Source organism: Amborella trichopoda, chromosome 1 (assembly GCF_054954075.1).
Source record: "Amborella trichopoda isolate Santa Cruz 75 chromosome 1, AtrichopodaSantaCruz75HAP2 v2.0, whole genome shotgun sequence".
In the NCBI taxonomy this organism is placed as follows: domain Eukaryota; kingdom Viridiplantae; phylum Streptophyta; class Magnoliopsida; order Amborellales; family Amborellaceae; genus Amborella; species Amborella trichopoda.
Genome location: NC_142336.1, coordinates 24,887,897 through 24,905,563, shown reverse-complemented (window position 1 = coordinate 24,905,563; position 17,667 = coordinate 24,887,897). Strand labels below are relative to the sequence as shown.

The following is a 17,667-nucleotide window of genomic DNA, read 5'->3' as shown; positions in this document are numbered from 1 at the left end:
TTTTTCAGCACGTAAAGGAGTGGAGAGAAGAGAACTCGCAGGGTCATAGGGAGACTTCCATGGGAATTCTGGTGGTTTTCCACCAACTCCAGTAATGAGTAGAAGGTGGGGAAGGGTTTTCTGGTGGACAGGAGGGAGTTCCCGACGTTAAGGGGAAGCGCCTATGAGAACATGAGGTGTCACAAGCCTGCAACGGTCGGGAGAAGGTGGAGTGGCACGAGATGGTGAACAGTCGCACCTCGCACGTGTGGTGTCATCTCACGTCGCTTTGACAGGCGTCGTGCCTGGATTGCAAGAGTAGTAGGGCTCACGCATGTGGCGCGTGCGAACAGCTGCAACGCAGGAGTTAGATGCATATGACGTTACCTCGCTCCTTATCCGGGTCTTCGCATGGTGCTTCTGCTTTACTTTGATAGCTCCTTAATCACGAGACGGTGATAGCCCTAACTTCTATGCACGGTGATACCCTCTCAGTGGGCAAATGATGATAGTCCTGCCCTTGGCTGCGAGACGGCAATAGCTTGCAGCGTTAAGCCTAATGTTAGTGTAAAAGAAGGAGTAGGCATCCTGAATTGCCTGCACCGAAATATAGCCTCAAATGGGGGCTTGCCGACTCTAGACAAGAGGATGGTTAAAACCCTCAACATGAAATGGTCTTCTGTTGGCCTGCGGGTGCAAGGAGAGCAAAAGTATTTAAAGTGTTTCTCCTCATGGACCATGAAAGTACATAGGCGATACATGGACATTCTGAAGTGTGCTTCCCTGATGGCCACCATTTAGTGCTCGGCATGCTAATATGACCGTTGGTCGAACACGGTCAAAGTGCTTTTCGAAACCTGTAGCCATGTTTGCAGCACATGGCTGCTCGGTTATGGGGAAGCAGGGATATCTCTGTTAGATCTGTATTTCATCGGTGGGCTACCACTAGTCAGTAGTATATATGACGAGTTCATGCCCCCGAACTCGGTCATTTTTTGAGATGAACGGGTCGAGAAGGAAGAGCCACCAGTTGGGCTTCAGGAGATGTTTGGAATTTACCTGCTGCTCTGGTCTGAGACTAAGAAGGGACACGTCTCCTTCACCAAGTGGGTGGCCTTTTTCTATGGGGACTGTAATCATGAAGCTGGTCTATCACCAAGGAAAGGGGAGAAGGAGGCCCCACCAGTTTTTGAACTGCGGAAGGAGAATGGTCATATCTTCCTGGCCACCCATCTGGTACTTTTCTTGTGCAAGTTTTCTCTCCCTGACAGAGCAGACATTATCCGTCCAGGCACTTTCTCTGTGGCATGTGACATGGCGAGGGGGAAAAAATATGCACTTGCACAACAAGTCCTTTGCAGCATCTACTACGGCTTAGGAGCCGTGTCTAGGGGAAAAGTTTATCAAGGCGATGAAGGAGGGAATGGCATAGTGGATGTCGAAGCCTTCCCAGGGGACTTCAAGACGCCTTTCCCCATCCACTATGTATATGGCTGGCTTGGGGCTTATTTCCTAGGCACCTACCTCCGAACCGGAGAATTGGAGGAAACGATGTGCCCTTTCTACTGAAGATTGCTAGGCAAAAAGCAATCTTCTATACTATCGGCCAAACGCATAGTTTGTTCTACAACGACTATCTCCACATGAGGAGGCTCTCCCGGTAGGGAATCTCACAAATCGTGCCTTTGTTGATGAGCTGGGTAAGAGCCTAGACGGTGCTCCTACAACTCATAAAGAGCTGATGTATATGTTGAGTGTTAGGGGTGGAATTCTTCCATGCCACACTGTCCATAGTGCGAAACTCCATAGGATTTCCCTCATAGATTTGCTTGCCAGCACGGGCTCGATCAAGGATGGCCATTCTCCGTATTGTTTGAGAAGCGGCATAACAAGGTAGCTCGTTGGAAGAAGGACCAGTTGGGAACCAACCGGGAGACATGGATCCCGAGGCACATGTCTAGACCGTTAGTGCCAATGGTAGTTCCCTCCTTTCCAGGGGTGATCCGCATCCCAGTAGCCTCAGTCGGTAATTCTCCACCAGCGTGCATGGGCCTCGGTCACCTGGACCCTTATGCCAAAATGGGGTAGCACATACTTGCTAACCTCCGTCATCTCTAGACATGTGGACCATGCAGCCCTTATATACACTGGCCACCATGATTCCCAAAAGGTCCCAAGCTATTCTTTCTTCTCGGTATTTACTCTATTGTGGCTCTTCTCAAAGAACACGGAGAAGGGGCAACTTTGATCCAGCCCATGCTGGCGAACAAAACGGAGGGGGAAGTACCCTTCAAGTTTGGCACTGTGAGAAGTGCGATAAGCCAAAACTCCCCCTTTAATGCCCAAGATGAACATGAGCTCCCTGATAGTCGTGGGAGCACCATCCAACTCCTTCCCCAGTTCATCGATGAAGGCATGGTCAGTAACGCTCCCAACTAGAAATGGGACCCGACGCATACTTGAGGAGTCATTCCCAAACAAGCTTCATGCTTTCCTGGGACTATGAAAAAAAGCCTTCTGCCCTGCAATTCTCATCAAGAAGGGGCACATTTTATCCCTCGTGCCCTGACTTCTAACATAGGTGGCAGGGAAAGAGGTCCCTAGCCACCCATACACATAATGGATGGGAATGGTATCTGAAAATCCCCAGGAAAGGCTTCAACCCCCACAAGGCCATTGCCCCCCTCTTTACCTTTGTAGGCCTTACCTCATGAAACGGCCCCCAATCCATGGTAAATATTGCACAAAACTGGTTGAGCAAGGCCATACTCACGCCCTCTTGCCGTGTCACAGGCCACATAGAACGTGCCTAGACGAATGTCATCTGCCCCTCCAGAGAGCACGAACTTGTATAAAAACAGGGCCAAATAGGCAGCCAAGAAGACGCAGTCGTCACTGGTCTCAGAGTGATAGATGGGAGGCGTGTCCTTACAACTGCCTTTCCCTTCCTTCTTGGAGCACCTCGACCATCCTAGGGGTAATCCTTGCAAAAGAATTTCACACATTCAGTGAAGGTTACCCGACCGGTGCTAGACTAGGAATGAAGCAACTGATAAACCTTAAAAATTTTCTGGAGACTAGTGGGTGGTTCCTCTCCCCCTAAGCGAGCACCACCAAAGATGACTGAGTTCTGGGGCATGAACTCGTCATACATTGTCTCGATCAGCGGAAGGTCACCAATAAAATAAAGATCCAATAAGGAGATTCTTGCTTCCCCATGCCCATCACTAGACCCTCACCAGTAAATTCACTGGTGCCGACCTCTTCTCCCCTTGGAAGGTTCTTTACATCAGGGATTTTGTAAGAAGACTCAGCCATTATAAAGTTCAAGGACTCACTGTCGTGTGAAAATTACAAAGGCACTGGCTTAGCACCGACTATATCTTCAAAGGCCTAGCACAGTCGTCAAAAGCTGGTGCCGACTGTGGTTGTAAAGGATAGAGCCGGCTGTGTCTACTGAGGCTTAACGCCAACTATGTTTGAAAAGACAAGCACCAACTGAGTTTGTCAATGCCCAACACCAGCCGTGTTCTTAAAAGTTAACACCGGCTGTGTTCGCCAATGCTTAGTGTCGGTTGTGCTCTCAAAGCCTAACATCGACTGTGTCTTTAAAGAACTAATGCCGACTGTGCCTTTAAGGAATTGTTGCCACCTGTGTTCAAATCTCCCGCACGTGTCATAGATTCCGCACGTGTTACCTCGAGCCCCGATGCGCCACCTGACAACTGTCGACCGTGACGTGGACAGGTGCATGTCTTCGCATGAGTGGTCTCACAGTCGTTCATGCCTCAGCAACTCTTTGTTTCTCAGTGACGGTTCACCTCCAAGTGGCTATTCGCCTCCCTACGAACTTCGGTTTCTCGTTGAGAAACCTTCTCTCTCACCGGAAACCCTCTGCTACTTATCCATCTCCTCCAAGTCACCGAAAAACCACTGGAAAACTCCAAAATCAGTGGAAGTTCACTAGCGAGTCCCTGTGGCAACTTGGATCCTTCACTCCTTCCCCGATATTCCTAAACTGGCTGCATACTTGGGTTGGTCGGCAAACCCCTACTTCCCTCGATTCCGAAAATTGTGAGCCCTCGATTCCCTACGGAACTTCCTGTGTTCCTTCTTCCCACTCCAAACCTCCTCTTACTTGCCCACCTCACCAAAGTTCCCTGTTCTGCTGGAGCTTTCATCTGAAATTTCTCTCTCTCACTGTCAAATTTTTTGCTTAAGTCTTTTTATCCTCAGTGAAACAGTGAGAATGGGGGTTTACCCCCTTATATAGGCGATGCTTCCCTCAAGTGTCCCTCACGAATGCCAGGCAGGTCCTTGAAGACCAAACGACAATGGGCTGGACCGGGTCAGGCTCTGACCCTAAACTCGAACAAGAAGTTTACCACCGCCCATGAAACCTCATGCATCGGAAACTAAGACCGGTCGAGCTCGGGCCAGAGACTGGAACACAGGTCACCGCCGGGTATGTAATCTATGCCCAGTGCCGGATGTTTTCTCAAAACAACCCAGCACTGGCTATGTTCTTGAAAGCTCAGCACCCTCTGTGCTCAACACCATCTCTGTAACTCGCGCCCAGCACCGACTGTGTTCTTGAAATCTCAGCATCGTCTGTGTTCAACGCCATCTCTGTAACGCATGCACAGCATTGGCTATGTTCTTGAAAGCTCAGTGCCGTCTGTGTTCAACACCATCTCTGTGACTGATGCCCAGTGCCAGCTGTGTTCTTGAAAGCTCAGTGCCGTCTTTATTCAACGCCATCTCTGTAACTCATGCTCGGCACCGACTGTGTTCTTGAAAGTCCAACACCGGCTGTGTTCTCAAGAGCTAGCGCCGACTATGTTCTCAAAGTTTACCGCTACGAGTGTTGCTACTGCATAAGCTAGCATTGCGTGTGTTACTGTTGCCCATGCCAGTGCTCCAGGTGTCAATGCTGTTGTCGTTCATGACCATTGTCGTACGCTCCCCGTGTTAATGCCACGCACATGTCAGTACCTGGTTTCTGCCATGCATATCCTACCACTATCCCCAGTGGAGTTGCACGCAATCCATAGCGTGTCATCCCCAATGGAGTCAGAAGCAGGTCATTGTTCCTCATCCCCAATAGAAATTACACCCATACTGCCGCCCATTATCCCCAACGGAGTTAGGATTATGCCTACCCCTTTAATCCGCAATATCTTATCCCCAAGAGTTGGGTTAACTTCCATGAGTCTATTCCCCATGGAGTCACATCTTTCATCTTAGGGAGTCACACTCATCCCGTAATTCCCATTGAAGTCTGCTTCCGTTTGCTATCCCTCGGGCCACCATCTTCATCTGAGCCCTCTACTTGTGTATAGCCTTAACCATTTTATCCCCAGGGAGTCGGATTGTCATTCACAGACCTATTCCCCATCGAGCTCCACCTATATGGCGACTCACACAAAGGTCTGTGTTGCATGACCTTAAACTGCAACAGCCTCAGTCTAGATGTACGACCCTAAACTGCATGGTCCAAACTATATGACCTTAAACTGTAGGGGAGGTCCAGTTGCACGACTTTAAAATGTTGCGCGACCCAAAAAATGCATAGCCATGGTCCAAACTATATGATCTTAAACTGTAGCGGAGGTCCAGTTGCACGACCTTAAACTGCATGGCCCTAGCTGCAGGACTCTAAACTGCATAGCCACGATCCAAACTATATGATCATAAACCATAGTGCATGTCCTAGCCGCATGACATTAAAAGGTTTCGCACCACGGTCTAAGCTATATGACCTTGAACCATAGTGTACGTCCTGACCGCATGACATTAAACTACTTTGCACAGGTCCAGGAGGCATGACCTTAAATGCACCCCCACACATGTGCAAACCCCCTTTATGTGTATATTCACGCACGCCTTCCTTAACCAACTCGTTCATGCGTGCACCACCTTCATTACCTCCTCAGTGAATCCATTCACTATATTACCCTCCATCATTCATTAGTGAGTCTTACTCATGCTCACAAAACGATGAGCCATCCATGCTTGCTGTCAGTTAGTGGGTCACCACTCATCCACCTTCTATCCATACATCATCCATCTTTCACATGTAGCCTCATGTCATCTCCCCAAGTGATCCAAACCATCACCATACTCACTCCATGGCCTCTACAGACTGTCATTCATCACCCTAAACCACAGTGCATGTCCTGGTCACATGACACTAAAAGGCTTCGCACAAGTTCTAGAGGCATGACCCTAAGCACGCCTTCACAAAAAAAAAAGGAATAACGGGCATGGTATATACTTGGACAAGGGAATGCCATGAGGAAAAATGGCGGATGGGCATTGTCACAAAACCATGAGTAAAAGAGTTCCGAAAAAAAAAACCCGGGCACGGTGAAGAAGAAAATGGTAGACATGGACAAAAGGTCATGGGTAAATGAGCCCCGAATAAAAGGAGGTTGGTGAAAACCGTCTCTACAACGCCACTTCCCAAGTTCAAGTGAAAATCCACCAAAGGACGCTTAGACCAATAAGCAAGTTGATGCAGTGTTCGCCTCAATAGGTGGCTTCGGCCCGCATGCAAAAGAAAAATCCATGGTGTCACAGTACTAGGACCCAAAAATACGAGCATTAAGTAAGATTCCGACAAACTTGAGTCCCTTTGTAAAAAGAAATCAAAGGACAGAAGACTTGTCAAGAAGGAAAGACAAGTCTCATGAAGACGAGCATCATTCCCAAAAGGTCAGTAGCGCACTTCAAGATGTTGAAGACGCCCCAAGAAAGCTAAGTCAGTCATGACTTTGGACCTGTTGTGCAGCAATTATGATTGAATCCTCAAAGGTCGTCTCGGACAAAGAAGGGAGGCATCTTGATTGTTGAAACTGCTAGATATAGGTAGGGGGTATACCAAAAGCCGGTCACCGCGGGACCCTGCCCGCCAAGGAATATCTGGTGCACAATGCAGATGGATGTCGACATAAGGCCCTTTAGCACACCATCCAGATCAAACAACAAAACAAAATCCTCGAAACATGGACCAACACCAGAAGATACAAACAAACCTAGACCAAATGGGAACAATGCCCTTTAGTATGACACTCGACTGCCAAACAGACCTGATTCTGACCAACAAGTAAGCCCTTGAGGGTGAGGACATCGACAGGATCTCTCAAAAAATCTCTTCTCCCCCTAAAGTCTCTATGGATGGACCTACACATTGCATCCAAATGTCTGAGCATCCTAGTTACAACATTGCGTGGATCTCCTCAGCATTCATGTGGTCTTGTGGCTAAGAAGAAAAAATAATAAAACCAAAGGAAATTTTCCGAATGTTGTCCTTCTCGCTTCTCTTGAAGCACAACATTCAGCGGGCAAGCTGTTTGAACACATTTTTCAGTTCCTTGGGTCCCCGATGTGGAATAAAGAGGAAGCCGGTCAATAAAGCCTAAGCATACAGTGGCATTTTTTATAGTTTCATAATTTCCCCAAAAGGGGTCAGAATCTTCCTAATGATTCCAAAAGGCTACCTGTCAAGTTTCATCGCAATCCAACATGTTTAATGCAGTGCAGACAAAGAAACAATTTCAAAAAAATTAGCCTCTAAGCACTCTGAAACAGACCCCATAACTATAACTATATTTTTTGAGGCTCATATCTCCCTCGTTACGAGTCAGGTCATGCTCAAATTTTGCGAACGTATTCGTCTCGTCAAGATGAGCATTTTGATATGAAGCACGGCATGTGGTGATACCCGAGCAGGGAGAAAAGCTAGAGAGAAGTTGGTGATTTGCGGCAAAAGTTACAGAAAATTCAACAGCACTACTACTCACTCGAGTGGCCACATCACGAAGCTTGCATATCGGATTGACGTGAGACTAGTTCCATCGCGTGCGTAAGGTTTAGGGCTATCTCTAATCCGAACCCCGCACATAATGAACGGTTGGATTTCACACATGAAGTTGATATAAATTTCGACGGCTGAAATTCAAGATCGGGCCAAAACCCAAAAGTTGCAAAATCTTCGTCCTTACACGAAATCGAGCTGCGTTTATTGCAACACAATCGTGACGGCATGCTCAGTGAGATTCAACGAAGAAATCAAAGAAAATCATCAAGAAACAAGCACACTATCGATTCAAAGTTTTTAAGATTCCTTCAAATTTTAAGTCACATGATCGTGGCTTAAAAACATGAACCGTGGCTCGAAATTGGTATTAAATCGATCGTCATGTCGTGACCTACAAAAAAATAATCATCTTTCAGTCAAACGAGCAATAAAGCAACCCCGAATCACCCATAGAAGATCACGTACGTTCTAGGGCAGCACCAGGGACTATTTTAGAATTCCATATATTGTTGGATAGCGGTAAAATAGTCATTTTTCACCTTATTTTTAGATTTTTCCTTAACTCAAACTAATTGTAATTATCATCAATTAGGCTAGGTTTTTAGCATCCACCCATGTTTGGGCCCAATTTTATAAATACATGGTAAACCTAATTGTAAAAGGAAACCCCTTTCATTCTTTATGCTCGTCAATAAAATTTGAGTTTTTACTTTGCGTTTGTGGGTGCGTATTGGAAAGAGAGAGAGATAGGAGAGATAAGAAAGGACCGGTACCATTCGGTAAGGTCATTTTCTCTCTCCTCCTCTCATCTTTATCTCTTTCTCTCTCCCAACCGGTGAGAGAGGATTTTAGGTTATGAGGCGGAACTTACCTCACGTGGATTCGTGACACGCCGGGCTAGCTCGCTCAGGTGCCCTCTTAGATCACGTTGGAATGCCTCTGGCCTATGGCCAGTTTGGAATTGCCTCCCTGAACCTATTTCTCTTTTCCTGCAAACACACACACATATTAAAAGTACAAATGAATGGGGCATAGGTCCCCACCTTGTTACTAAGTGAAGTGAAAGTGAGAGAAGAAGTTTGACCGGCCGGTTAGGCTGGCACCGTGGCTAGACTAGTGCGGGGACTGACTTGACGTTATAACAAGAAGGGCGCGGTACCTCAGACCGGCATGGTAGCAATACTACTCAACGGCAAAACCAACACCCACCAGTCTGGCACAATGGCTAGTCTGACGTAGCAACAAGACGGGCACCGTAACTCAGACCGGCACGACGACAATACTGCTTGACAACAAAACTTGCACGAGCACAAGGCTCAGCCTGCCCTCTGGTCAAACAAGCGAAAGAGAGAGAGAGGAAGTGAAGACTACCTTGATTGTCGCTAGGTCTTCCAAAAGAGACGAAAGTGAAAATAAAAATGATGGTGAAATAAGAGTAAAAGAAAATGAGATAAAATGCGAAAGATGAATTAAAAATGAAAATAAAATAGAATTAGAAAATGAAAAAGGGAGTAAACTAAAATAAAATGAAAAAAAAGCAAAATAAAGTAAATAAATTAAAATAGAGTAAAATAAAATAAAATATAAGGGATGGAAGAAAATAAAATAAGATGAGGTAATAAAATAAAATAAATGAATATAATAGAGTAAGGTAGGGTAGGATAAAATAAGTGAGGCAAAAATAAATAAAATCAAATGGTGTAAAGGGAAGTCAATTGACGTAAATGAAATAAAATGAAAGGAAGGAGTAAAATGGAATAAAGGGAAAGAGTGAGAAAGAATAACATAGGAGGGTTTAATAAAATAAAATAAAATAAAAAGATAGATTAGTTGAAAGAGAGAGAGGGATGTTGGGTTAGGGGTTGAGGGAAGTAAAGTTTTTTAAAAAAATAATAATAATAACGTGTTAGCTAAGGGGGAGAAAGGGTTGAGCATTGGGTTCTTTTATGAAAGGGTGTAACATAGTATAAGAAAAAAGGAAATAACGCTTTAATTTAAGAGAGAAAGTGAGAGTGATATATGGGAGTGGGTAGAATAAAATAGTTAAGAAAAGTACAATTTCGTGAACAGAGAATTGGGGTATTGGGTTATTAGGCTTAGAGGGAGTAAAAGAAAAAGAAAGTCACGAGGGGTTTATTGGGTCATTGGTTTTTGTAGATGGGTTTGGAGGAAGGACGAAAACAGGATGAAACGAGATGGGTGACGCGAAACGAAAAGGAGCGAAAGTAAGGAACAAAAAGGAAAAAAAACGGGTATTTCGTTGGAGGAAGAGGAATTCTAGAGAGAGAACCTGAAATTACAGAGAGGATGATCTTGGAAGGGCCGGAGGTTGCAGGCGGCAGGGAGAGGATGAAAGGAGGCCCGTGTGGTTTGCTTTTAGAGTAAGAGAGAGAGCAGAAGGTTGCAGCGTGGGTGAGAGTTGCAGAGACTTTAGAGAGAGAGAGCAGTAGGTTGCGGTGGGGTTTCTATGAGGATTGGGGATAGAGAGCGAGAGAGAGGGCAGCAGCCCAGATGGCGCGGCAAAGGCGAAAAGAAATGGTGGCGGAGGGTGGAGCAGCGATTGAAGAAAGAAGAGGGTGAGGTGGATGGTGATTAGAGAAGCAGAGCTGCGGAGATGGTTGCTGCAACTAATGGCTGCAGTTGAGAGAGAGGCAAAGGTTTGGAGATGGTGGTAGCTGGTTGGAGTGGAGGCAGCGAAGGTGAGGAGGGAGGAAGGTCGTGGCGGCAATTGATGATGGCGAAGGAAGAAAGGGCCGAGACTGAAGTTGGCTCAGCTGTGGGGGAGAAGGCTTGATGGAGGTGACTGAGCAAGAATGGGGCTGCAAAGTCGCGGCAGCAGCAAGGATGGGTTGCAGCAGAATGGGCTGCAACGAGGTGGTGAAAAGAGGCGAGAAACAGGGAGGGCAGGAAGTGACAGAGCAAGGTTGCGGGAGGCCTGTCGGGTTTTTTTCTTTTTTTTTTAGTTTTAGAGAGAGAGAGGATGGCAGGATTAGTTGCAAGTTGCGGAAGAGAAAATGGGATCGCGCAAGATAGCGGAGAGAGCAGCAGGTGGCTGAGAGGGGCAAGAAGTGGCTGAGAGGTGGAGGACAGGGGCTGAGAGAGGTGGAGGATAGGGGCTGAAAGAGGTGGAGGACAGGGGCTGAGAGAGGTGGAGGATAGGGGCTGAAAGAGGTGGAGGACAGGGGCTGAGAGAGAGGTGGAAGACAAGGGCTGTGGTCACGGGCTTGGTGGTGAAGAACGTTTGGTGGTGCATGGCAGCGGGGTATGCGTCCTGCACGGCAGTGGCAAACACGGCGTCGGGGTAGAGTTCGCGCGGCGATGGGTAGCCTTACAGACGAAGATAGGTTATGACACACGGCGATGGGTTACGATTGACGGACGCTACACGTTATGTTTCATCGGTGGTAGTATGTGGGTTGAACAGAGGGCGTTGGGTAGAAAGGTTTGGGCAATGGTGGCCTTAGGGAACTTAGATCGTGAGAGGAAAAAAAAAAGATCGCAAGGTGCACAAAGGTTTGGGCAATAGGGGCCTTACGGGACCATAGATCGTGAGAGGAAAAAAAAAGATCGCAAGGCGCACAAAAGGGAAAAGGGGGTGATGAGAAGTTGTACAAAAAAGGTGTACAAAAACAAGAAGAGAAAGGGAGGTGAGAAAGAAAGAGGTAGACCCAAAGGTGCACAGAAAACAGGTGGACTGGGATAAAATAATAATAAAAAAGAGACATTGGGGTCATAGGCTACAAGAAGGCTGAGGAAAACGTTATAAATGCGAGGGACCACAAGAAAGAGGGAAGATGAGGGTTGTGATCATACGAGATCACAAGGGAAGGGAAGAGAAAAGAAATAAGGAGTGAAACACAGATGGCGATGGGGTTATGCCGTCTGTGAAAGAGGAAAGAGAAAGAGAGAGAAAGAAGAAGAGGAGAGAAGAGAAAGAGAGAGAGAAAGAGAAGTGAGAGAAAGAAGAAGAGGAGAGAAGAGAGAAAGAGAAGAGAGAGAAAAAGAAAAGAGAAAAAAAGAGATTTACGTTAAGCCTAAGGGCACCGATCCAAAAATTTTTCTCATTCCTCTCTCTCTCAAAATATAACCCAACAATGAAGAAAGATAGAAATTTTATTAAAAGTTTATTAAACAAAATGGGTCTTTTGTACAATGATATCACGTAATATATATAGACTTTTGCCCAAATATGGGTGAATTAATCAAAATTAACTTTAATTATTGATAATTACAATTTAATTGAATTAAATAGAATTCTAAAAAAAGTTGTAAACTAACGGTTTTGCCCTTGCTCAACAATTCATGAAATTCCACTTCAGTGCCTGCTGCACCTATGGAACATGTACGATTTTCCTAGACCGATTCAGGGTGATCATTCGACCAAAAGCTGATTGTTTTCTCGTTGATCTTGGAGTGGCAATCGATTTGATACCCATTTTGAGTCACAAATCGCATTTTTAGGCCACGATCATGCCACGTGAAATTTGCACAAAACTTGCGATCTTCGGATCGAGATTGCCCTCGTTTCTTGTTGTATTTCTTCGATTTCTTTGCTGGATCACACTAAGCATGCCGTCACGATCACATTGCAGCAAACGTAGCTCGATTTTGTACCGAAAGAAGATTTTTCCATCTTGGGTTTTTGGTCGGAATTTAGAATCCGAATGGCCGAAATTTACAACAACTTTATTGACTTCGTGAGTGAAATCCGACCGTTCATCACGTGTGAGGTTAGGCCCAGTTGTAGCCTCATACCTTACGCAATGATGGAACTGGTCTTGCATCAATCCGATGCGTGAGAGCCATGATATAGCCACTTGAATGAGACTCGTCGCTGCTGAATTTCCTGCAACTTTTGCCGCGAATCGTCAACTTCTCTCTAGCTTTTCTCCCTGCTCAGATGTTGTCATGGGGCGTGCCACATCTCGTATTGACAAGACGAACACTCTCACAAATTTTGAGAGTGATCTGACTTAGAATGAATGAGATATGGGTCTCCGAAGTCACTACTCGAAACTGTGCAAACAGTCACCATTAATGGTGATTTGGTGCACGGAGAGCGCACGATAATATTATGCAGCCTACCCCTTTTCGGTCTTTTACCCATAAATTTGTCATGGAGTGCCCGATTAAGCCAAAACTTGACTCTTAGAGGTTATCGACTATGCCGGATCCAATGGCGATTGTCCCATAACTATTTGACACATCGAAAATAGAGTTCTAGTTACGGGGTCCGTTTCAAGGTGCTAGAGGTTGATTTTTTTGAAATTGTTTCTTTGTCTACACTACCTTATACATGTCGGAATGCAACGAAACTTGGCAGGGGGCTTTTTTAAGTTCTTAAGAAGATTTCCACCATTTCTGGAGTAATTCTGAAACTATAAAAAATTACACTGTAAATCAGGGCTTTATCGACCAGCTTCCTCTTTATTCTACATCGGGGACCAAATGTGCTGAAAAATGTATTCAAAAGCTTGCCCCGCCGAATGTTGTACTTCGAGAGAAGTGAGAAGGACAACATTCAGAAAATTTCCTCGACTTTATTAATTTTTTCTTCCTAGCCATAGGACCACGTGAACGCCAAGGAGATATCTACACAATGCTGTAACTAGGATGCTCAGACGTTTGGATGCAATGTGCAAATCCATTTGTGGAGACTAGGGGGAGAAGAGACTCTTGAGGGATCCTATCAAAGTCATCACCCTCGCATGCACTATTTTGGAGGGATTAGTATTTTAAATCCTCACCCTGTCAAGTGGTACCTGTCGGCCTTGTGATAATGACTGGGCTATGTTGTCATCCAACATCGAAGAATGGATGATGACTGAGCTACTTGTCACTTAGCTTTGAAGAAGGGATGATGACTGGGCTATGTTGTCACCCAGCCTTGAAGAAGGGATGATGACTGGGCTATGTTGTCACCCAGCCTTGAAGAAGGGATGATGACTGGGCTACATTGTCACCCAGCCTTGAAGAAGGGATAAAGAGACAAAGGAAAAGAAAAGAGAGAAAGAGATGAAGAGAAAAAAGGCAAGAGAGAGGGAGGGACATGTACGATGTTGTCATCGTCGCACATATCAGGAGAGAGAAGAAGAGAACGAGAAAGAGAGAGAGAGAGAAAGAGAGAAAAAGAGAAGAAGAGAGAAATAGAAGCATGCACAGTACTACCGATGGCGTGCATGTGAGAGGATGAAAGGAAAGAGAGAAAGAAGGGCATGTATGGCACTGCCACTGCCACGCACGTCAAGAAGAGAAGAGAAGAGAGGAAGAAAGATGTTAGACGTCTTGACAGCGCTGTTGGCAACCAAACCAGGTTTGTAGGGCACCTGGTATAACAGTTTCTTGCCTGTTGTGGATATTGAGGGATGATTTTAATATCTACACCCTGTTGGGCTGGCTAAATCCGCCTGCAGAAGCGGACGATGCAGTAACCTTCTTTTTTAGTCCAAGCGCCCTTTGCAGGTTTTCACTTGGACTTGGGAAGTGGTACTGTAGAGACAGTTTTCACCAACCTCCTTTTGTTCGAGGCTCTTTTACCCAAGACCTTACGGCCATGTCCACCCGTAATCTTTTGTTTTTACTCACGGTGCCCTTTTGGGTTTTTACCATGCTCAGGTTTTCATTTCACGGAACTTTCTTACTCATGGTTTTGTGACCATGCCTGTCCATCATTTTTACTCATGACGTTCCCTTGTTCAAGTATATACCATGCCCGTTATTCTTTTCTCTTTTTTGTTTTGTGAGGGCAATTTTAGAGTCATGCCTCTGGGATCTGTGCAAAGCAGTTTATCGTCATACGGCTAGGACGTATACTATAGTTTAAGGTCATATAGCTTGGACCATGTCTATGCAGTTTAAAATCATGCAGCTAAGACAATGCAGTTTAGGGTTGTGCAACTAGACCATTGTTACAGTTTAAGATCATATAGTTTGGGTGCAGTTTAAGGTCGTGCATCTAGACCATTGTGTGGGTCACCATGTAGGTGAAGCTCCATGGGGGATAGGTATGTGGATGGCAATCCAACTCCCTAGGGATAAAATGGTTAAGGCAATACACAAGCAGAGGGCTCAAATGGAGATGGTGGCCCAACGAGGGGTGGCAAATGGAAGCGGACTTCATTGGGGATTAGGGGGAAGTAGGACTTCTTAGGGATGAAAGGTAGTGTATTGCATGTAGTGACATGCATGTAGCTCCACTGGGGATAATGGTGGGACGTGCACAACAATGATGTGGTTGACAGTAGGAGAGCATGTCTTTAGAATGCGCATGACAATAGCATGCTCAATGATGAAGCACGCACGGCGATAGCATGCATGGTGATGACATGCTTGGCAGTGACATGCCCGGCAGTAGCAGGCACGGCAGTGAGGCATGCGCGACAGTGGAGTACACGTGACGGTGAAGAAGGAGCACACACGGCGATAGGGAACACACGTGGCAGTGAAGAAGGAACATGCTCGGTGGTAAGGAACACACACGGTGGTGAAGAAGGAACACGCGCGGTAATTGAGAGGATGCTCGCGCGAGAGATGCATGCGAGTGACAGCTTGCAAAGGACCTCGAGCTAGGGCTTGGGCTTAGGAGCTGCTGCCCCGATCAACCCGGCCTCATGAGGAAAGGTCTTTTAAGGTCTCGTGCCCCGAAAAAACCGCCAAGGGGTGCTTTTAAAAGTCCTCATCCTTGTTGGACGTGTTGAAGGAAAGTTTAAGGTCTTGACCCACTTTAGACTGTTGTAGAGGTAGGGGCAAGCATGACAGGGAGTGGGATCATGGGCAATTAATGTGCATGATGAATGCTTAAGGGGGCTATGAGTAGTGTGACTCAACTGGGAAAATAGTGGTCAGGAGAGTCTTGAGATGGGGGGTGGTGAAAGCGCCCTATCAGGTGTGGGGGTACACGGTGAAGATTGCGGTACGCCTCTTTGGGATATTAGCTTTGGAGAGGCGGCGCATGATTTGCATGCTTTGCTTTGAAGCCTCACAGTTGAAACTGAGGTACACCTTGATTAGGGAGGACACCTCAAAGGGGTGGTGTCCTTTTACCGAGGGCTTGTGAAGAAGGATGTAGTAGGGGATGTGCAAGAGGGTGTCATGCGGCCCCATGGAGACATGTAGGAATGAGAAGCACTTTATAGTCATGCAGATGGACTGAATGTCATGCAGCTTAATTTCTTGCTACAGGGACGTGAGACATTTTTACTCGTGTTGTCCCATAAGGTAATGTTAGCATGCCCGTCATTCGAGAGGGAGTGTCGAAGGGTTTTCACCATATCCCTTTTATTTCGACACTTTTGCCTATAGTGCCCTTGAGGGTTTTCACTATGCCCATCTTTTTCTTTTTTTTTCTTTTCTTTTTTTTTTTTTTTTTTCCTGACATATTTTACCCATGGTGGCCTTTGGGGTGCACACTGTGTCTGTCCTTATTTTTTTTTGACATTTTTACCCATGATACCCTTGCAGGTTTTCGTCATGTTTGTCTTCTTCTTCTTCTTTTTTTGCAGAAGCGTGTTTAAGGTCATGCCACCGTGACCATCAATTTGGCATATTTTAAGGTCATCTGCAGAGACCTGAGGGCATGTTTGAGGTCTTGCCTCCGAGACTGTATGTTGTGCAGTTTAACGTCATGCCACTAGGCCGTGTGCTATAGTCTAGGGTCGTATAGCTTGAAGTGTAGTGCGGCACTGGCTCTCATGTAGAATTAGACCGTTAGTTCAATTTTCCCATTGTCATGTGATTCTAGATGATGCCTCTAATGGCAATACACTCCTCAGTCTTGTGACCGAGTAACCTATGATATTGGCAATAATTGGGATCGTTATCTCTCCCAAGTTCCTTCGACCTTTTCAACACAGGTAGTTCGATGATCCCCTTTGACAAGAGAATTTCAAGAAACTTGGGGATCATGGACTTTCCAAAGGAATAACTCTTGTGTCGGCTTTTTACTGGGAAATGATTGATTTTGTTCTTGGGCACAATGAGTCTTTGATCTGCTTGTGGCAATAGTGTCTAATCAACATAAGCTGGGGGAGGTTTCTTGCAGTGATTCGGCTTTCCTGTCACTGAGGCATCGCATCTTTTTTATGCTTTGGCCACCATGCCTTTTATTAGTCCTCTGTTCCCAATCCGAAGAAAAGATGGAGAAGGGACTGGCAGGGAGGGAGGCGAGGGTGGGAGTAGTTCATCATCTAATGGCCATATTTTGATGTCTAGGAGCAGTGCTTGAGATACAGTAAATAGGGCTTGGTGCCCCGAGGGGGTACACTCATGCTTATGAGACTTCAGTACATCTTAACGCAAGGTTTCTATCATTTCATCTTTCAACCTCATCTCGCCCTGTAACTGCCTTAATGTGACCTTAAAGCTATGCAATTTCATCTTCATACGCTTCTGGTACTTCACCGATCACGACAGTTTCGATTTTAGATGTACTTGAGGGTTCCTTACAATTAAAAGAGAATATGTACTTCTCATAGGACGGCAAGCCTCCATCATCATCCTCAAGGGGGTACATGAGGCATTCATGACATGAGGAGAGCTGACAATTGGCCTTACAAGGAGTCGTGGCATTCTCAGGGCATGGAGGAGCCACTTGAATAGAGCTAGCATCAGGGGAAGCATAACTCATTTCATCTTGTACTGGGGAGTAGCTTTCCTTGGATGAGAGTGACGAGTTCTTATCAGAGGTAAGAATGTCTGGGGGGAAGCAAGCAAGGGAAGTAGCATCATTAGGACCAACAAGAGTAGATGGTTGTTCATCACATGTCCAAGATTCAATGATGAATCCCTGGAAAGATGGAAGAAAAGTGGCCAGTGACAGGGTCCTCTTCTTATTCTGAAGGTCGATCTCGACAATGGGTTTCTCAAGC

General features: G+C 45.9%; 1 long non-coding RNA gene across 8 annotated transcripts in view; it reads right to left on the bottom strand.

Moving 5' to 3' along the window:
- Window positions 1-17,667, bottom strand: part of LOC110007130 (uncharacterized) — an 89,247-nt gene that overhangs the window by 65,100 nt on the left and 6,480 nt on the right. For 4 of the 8 annotated variants that reach the window (XR_016046006.1, XR_016046010.1, XR_016046005.1 and 1 more), the window contains exon 3: window positions 8,673-8,790. The exons of 2 other annotated variants lie outside the window; for them this stretch is intronic. This is a non-coding gene — a long non-coding RNA (uncharacterized LOC110007130). Of the gene's footprint in view, window positions 1-7,784; window positions 8,193-8,672; window positions 16,140-17,667 lie in introns of those variants that run through there. 2 more of the 8 variants (XR_016046000.1, XR_016045996.1) reach the window with 2 other exon arrangements.